Genomic DNA, 6,000 nt, shown 5'->3' on the forward strand with positions numbered 1-6,000 from the left:
TTTATTTATATTCATCACTGAGAAAATTTCTCCACAAAGGTAGGTTGTCCCAAACATGCACAAAATTTTAGAAGCCAGGGCTGTTAATTTGGGGTACCCTGGTAGTAGATACTGATAAAATCTGTCCAGACCTACAGAGGCAAATTTGCCCTTCAAATCTGCATCACACTGCAAATCAATTGCAGTGGTACCTCGGTTCTCGAACGCCTCACAGTTCGAACAAATCAGTGTTCAAACAAAATATTCGAGATATTCTTGCTTCGACGTGAGTGCGTACGTGACGGTGGCGAGCTGAGCGGCGTACGGGTGTATCGCTCTCTCCGTGACCAACTGTTGTCTCTAGCGGACGTGCTGCGTTTTGCTCTAGCGTTTAATATAGGTGTACAGAGTTTTAGCCCCTAATCATGCCTCCAAAGAAAGTGCTGCTTAAAGTGACGAAAGAAAAGTAGTGCGTACAACTATTGCATTTAAGAAATCAATTTTCACAAAATATGAAGGAGGTGTGCGAGTGTCTGATCTGGCAAGGGAATACAGCGTGGCCAAATCTACGATCGATACGAGTACGATGTTAAAGAATAAGGAGGCTGTGAAATGTAGTGATGTTGCTGTGGGAGTGAGACCAAGTGTCCTTGGATAGATATTTTAAGAGAAAAGAACATCCTGTAGCCGAGTCATCCGTAGCTGTTACGTTCCGAGCGAGAGTGATGGCAGCAGACTCGTCGGACCGTAGTGGAATGTTTGGCATCCCAAAGTAGACACGTACTACCCAAGCAGGATGTTTATTCACAAATCAAAGAAAACACAGCAAGTAAGAAGGCAGGGGGTGATCCGACCCGCTTACTATGGCAAAAAGCAAATGACACACGAGGGTGCAAAATGACGCAATCCCGAAAGATGACATAAATGTACGGGACGCAGGGAAAATACCTCGGACCGGATACATTCGCGCATTGAAGGAAGAGTCCAGGCACGGTGGCGAGTTGAGTCAATCATCCGGCATTGGCGAGGTGATCACGAAACGTATAAATGCCCCGTGTCCGCGATTAGAGAATGACAGCGGGTTGAGAACGGCCGGGAGAGGCAGCCCCCCCCCCACCCCCTCGCTGTCAACTCGCAAGTGACAGGAGCAAAGAGATGGTTTCAGTCAGTGTTCGAAAAAAATCGCTTTTCGAACAGGGTCCCGGAACGAATTATGGTCGAGAACCGAGGTACCACTGTATCTCTCGCTGAATTTCGACCGGCAGATCAGAAGCTTTAGCTGTGAAAGGTGAGCGAAAAACTGAAAATTCTGTCTCAAGTTCACCAAACACCTGAAAACGTTTCTCAAACTCCCGCAGTAGTCCTGCAATTTTGTCTTTGTACCGTTTCATGTCCGCATCAGGTCTGGTCACACACACATCTCTCAGACAGGGGAAATGAGCAGGGTTGCCATTTGCATCTCCCACAAAGTCAGCTTCAACTTAAATGCATGTATGTTGTCAGAAAACTGTGTGACAACTTTTTTGCGGCCTTGCAACATTTTGTTCAGATTGTTCAAGTGTTCAGTAATACGTATCAACCAAGAATGCAAGGTCCTGTAGCCATTCCTGAGATTGTAATTCCAACACCGGTTTTCCTTTTTTCTCCATGAACTGTCCGATTTCCTCTCGTAGATCAAAGAAATGCCTCAGCACAGCGCCTCGGCTTAACCATCTCACTTCAGTGTGGTATGGCAGGCTGTGGGTAAGGTTGCTGTCGCTGAGAAGTTTGTCAAAGTGACGATGGTTCAGACCTCTGGACCGGATGAAATTTACAGTGCGAACAACCACCTCCATGACGTGGTCCATTTTCAGCGACTTGCAACACAATGCCTCCTGGTGCAAAATACAGTGAAATGTCCAGAAACGATCTCCTCCATTAAGGGCTTGTACTTTGTCTTTGAACTTTGTCGCGACACCTGCTTTCTTTCCGACCATGGATGGCGCGCCCTCTGTAGCCAGGCTGACAGCGCGGGACCAGTCCACTCCAACTCTGTCCAATGCAGCAACAACAGAGCCGAAAATGTCCTCGGCTGTTGTGGTGTCCATCATTAGCATCAACTCAAGGAACTCTTCAGTAACAGTCAATGTCTCATCAACTCCTCGAATAAATATGGCCAGTTGGGCCACGTCTGTGATGTCAGTGCTCTCGTCAATTGCCACGGAAAATGCAATAAATGACTTGACTCTCTGTTTCAATTGACTGTCTAAATCTGCCGATAGTTCCGACATCCTTTCTGCTATAGTATTCCTCGTCAGACTAATATTGGCAAAAGCTTGTCGCTTTTCGGGAGATACAAGTTCAGCCGCCTTCATCATGCATCATTTAACAAAGTCACCGTCGGAATACGGCTTCGATGCTAATGCTATTTCGCTAGCAATTAGGTAGCTGGCTTTTACCGCTGCTTCACTGACTTCTCGGCTCCGGATGAAAGTTGACTGCTATTTCCTCAGACCCGCCAGCAATTCGTTAATCTTTTCTCTTCTCAGTTGTCCTTGCAACCCATCATATTTTTCGCTGTGATGAGTCTCGTAGTGGCGTCGAATATTATATTCCTTCAATACCGAAACTTGTTGCAAACACACCAAGCACAAAGGTTTTCCGTGCATCTCCGTAAATAAATAGGACGTGGTCCATTTTTCATTGAAAATTCTAGACTCCTTATATATACTTTTCTCTGTTTGGATAACAACATTTTGGCTAATTAGGGTGTAGCGGAGAGGTAGAGACCAAGGTATTAACGTCGTAACAGATGCCGCATTGATACCGTCTGCTGTTTTCAGTCTGTCTCAGTGATGCGGCTTGTCTTCTACTCTGATGGATAAAGTGCACCCCTTAGCGGATAATACATGAATTGCAGCGAATTAAAAATAATAATTCCATGTCTGTTATGCATTTTTTCCACTTTCAATCCTGCGGGCCTGATCGAACCTCCTTGGGGCCGCGCCATATATTTGACACCCATTTTTATATCTATGAAAATGTTTCTTCAGCCGTCATCTGTACTTCTTTGAAGGTGTCGGACGTATCGCTTCTTATCCAAGAAACTTCATCAGCAAACTAAAGTCTTACTGGTAGTTTAGGCCCTATATATATATCCCTACTGTCCAGACATGGTGGTGCCGGACTCTACTATGATAGGTCCCTGATCTCAGGTTGGAGGGAGCAGAGGACTACTCCCTGCAGCTGCTCCACTGATAGTTCAGTGAAAAACAAAGTAATGTAGTTTATTCAATACATTGTAAGAATGAAAATTGTGAAGAGCAGTACATTGGGGAGACTAAACAAATTATCAAAAAAGACTTTATCAACATCGCAGGGATAATACTAGTGGGACTCATTCGGCAGTACATATGCACCTAAAAGCTAGCAACCACTCATTTGACGACAATGAGGTTAAAATCTTAGCGAAAGAACACGGATGGTTTGAAAGGGGAGTAAAAGAAGCGATTTTCATAAAACAACTAAATCCTTCATTAAACCGGTTTGGTGGGGTGAGGTTCAATTTGGATCGTTCATACAATAGCCTGCTTAGGCAACATAGGATTAGTAATACTGACGAGGTGATACCGGTCGAAGTGGCCAGTCGTTAGTCAGAACGATATCAGTGACGTGCAGTCAGTGGAGGCAGGGGAGGCAGTGCCTCACCTGTCATCATGGAAATATCAAATGAAAAAATAAATTAAACAGTTATATGTATTTAGTGATTTGTACTTTAAAGTTCTTGTCCATTTAACTTCACCGTTTTAGGATTTTTTTCAAAATCGTTGAATTTTCACATTTACCGTTCAAATACTAAGTAGAGACGAGCGGTGAGGCAGCAGCCGGCTGAGCCTCACCATGGATTGCGCAATCACTATGCTTACTGTGCTGGCTTGCTCTGCAGTGAGACCGCATTGCTGTCCTTCTGCATATCGCTATTAAAGCGTTCAAACACGTTTAGTATATGAACTAAATTTCTACAGTTTAGCTGGTGTATATAATGTAGAGTCATTGTACATTATAAACACTGAACTACAGTGTTTATTTTGTTTTATTTTTATCAAAACGCTGTGCGTAGGTGAGGCAAACAGTTCTCCCGCCTCATGACAGGCAGGGGGCGCTTGTGATTCCAGAGATACTTCTTACTCCACGTCTGCAGAATAATAGAATTAGAGACAGAAAGCTACAGTAAACAGTTAGCAAGTAAAGTGCAACCCTGCAGTCATTTTTTTCGTGTTGCTTGGCCTCACTTTCAGAATGGAGGATTACATATCTAAATTGAAAGAATTTTCTAAACTGGACTTTCAATCGAAGCAGGAGGTAATAATTAAAGGAAGACCAACACCGGAGCTAAAAGGTTTGCTTCAGACAACGGGACACGATACTCGCTTTTTTCAGGCGGACTGGTACACACGAAAAGGCTGGCTGTGTGGATGTCCAGCAAGAAACCGCCTTTTCTGCTTTTTCTGCCTTCTGTTCTCAATTTGTGACAATGTCTGGACTCAAATGGGATCTTGCGACCTGAAAAATTTACAACGGAGCCTCATCAAAAATGAGCGAAGACTCAACATCAGCATCGACAATGCTAAGGTAAAGGAGAAGCGGGAGCTTTTAAAAGATCTCATCAATGCCACCTGCTTCCTTGCCAAACAACAGCTGGCATTTCGTGAAAATGATGAAAGTAAAGGCTCCGCTAATCGTGGCTACTATGTTGAACTACAGTAAAGTCTCGTTATATCGATATTCAAGGGAGTCAGAAAAAATATCGATATAACCGGGACTATCGATATATCCGACCCTGTTTGTATGTAATTTTCTCCCTGCGTGCATAGAAATATTATCGATATAACCGGGACTATCGATATATCCGATATCGATATAAAGAGACTTTACTGTATTACATGCTTTCGCTAGCGAGTCATTTTGGGACATCCACTGTATTTTCTAGCCTGTGAAACAGAATCCAGAACGATTTAATTGAAGCAGTTGGTGATGTCATTAGAAATGACATTAAAAAGGAGATCGGTGCAGCCCAATTTGTTGCTGTAGAAATAGACGAGATTGTCATTCTCAGCACTGAAAACATACAGTCGGAACGGGACTGATCAAGGACGACTTTCTTCACTGGCAGTGATCTCCGTTGAGACAGAGAGACTTTTAAAACTGAAGAAAGATAAGGAAGGCTTCTACAAAGAAGTTATCGATGCCTTTCTTCAGAAGGAGCGGCGCATGGACTAAAGGTAACACGATAAAAACGTTTTTTTTAATATTTTTTTTCTATGCTACAGTTTGTATACAGTATATAAAGAATGCTGACATGAAATTTTAAACAAAATACGTTAACTGTTGCCAATCAAATGGTGAATAAACTACTCTGTAGAGTTAATATGTTTGTAAATCTGACTATGATGACGTCAGTGCCTCACCAGCCATGAACCTCACCGCACGTCACTGAACGATATATACAGTAAAGTCTCGTTATATCGATACTATTTCTATGCACGCACGGAGAAAATTACATGCAGACAGGGTCGGATATATCGATAGTCCTGGTTATATCGATATTTTTCGGACTCCCTTGAATATCGATATAACGAGACTTTACTGTATATATAACCTGTTCATCGATGGACCACTCCTGTACGACTGAGATCTGACAGACTTACACAGACCCATGTTTATACTATAAACATTCACTCGTCATTGTGTGACACCTATCCGACTGCCCGCACACAAGTCGGCGACTCAAGTGAAATACACGCATCTGTGAAGGTAATGACAGAAATAAATACTGAAATGTATAACAAAAAAACTAAGGATCCATTTGGGAGCCGAAGGAGCCCGTTTCTTTTTAGTGAGCCCAGCCAAAAGAACCGGCTCTCTAAAAAATGCGGAATTACCATCTCTAGTGCACTGATTGGCTGTGGCGGCCCCAGAAGGGAAAAAAAGTGGGTGGAGTGTGTTAAAATACTGCAGGATTTATTTGACGAGTGAATATGA

This window comes from Hippocampus bargibanti, linkage group LG01, assembly GCF_051943395.1.
Source record: "Hippocampus bargibanti isolate YZ-2025 linkage group LG01, ASM5194339v1, whole genome shotgun sequence".
NCBI lineage: Eukaryota > Metazoa > Chordata > Actinopteri > Syngnathiformes > Syngnathidae > Hippocampus > Hippocampus bargibanti.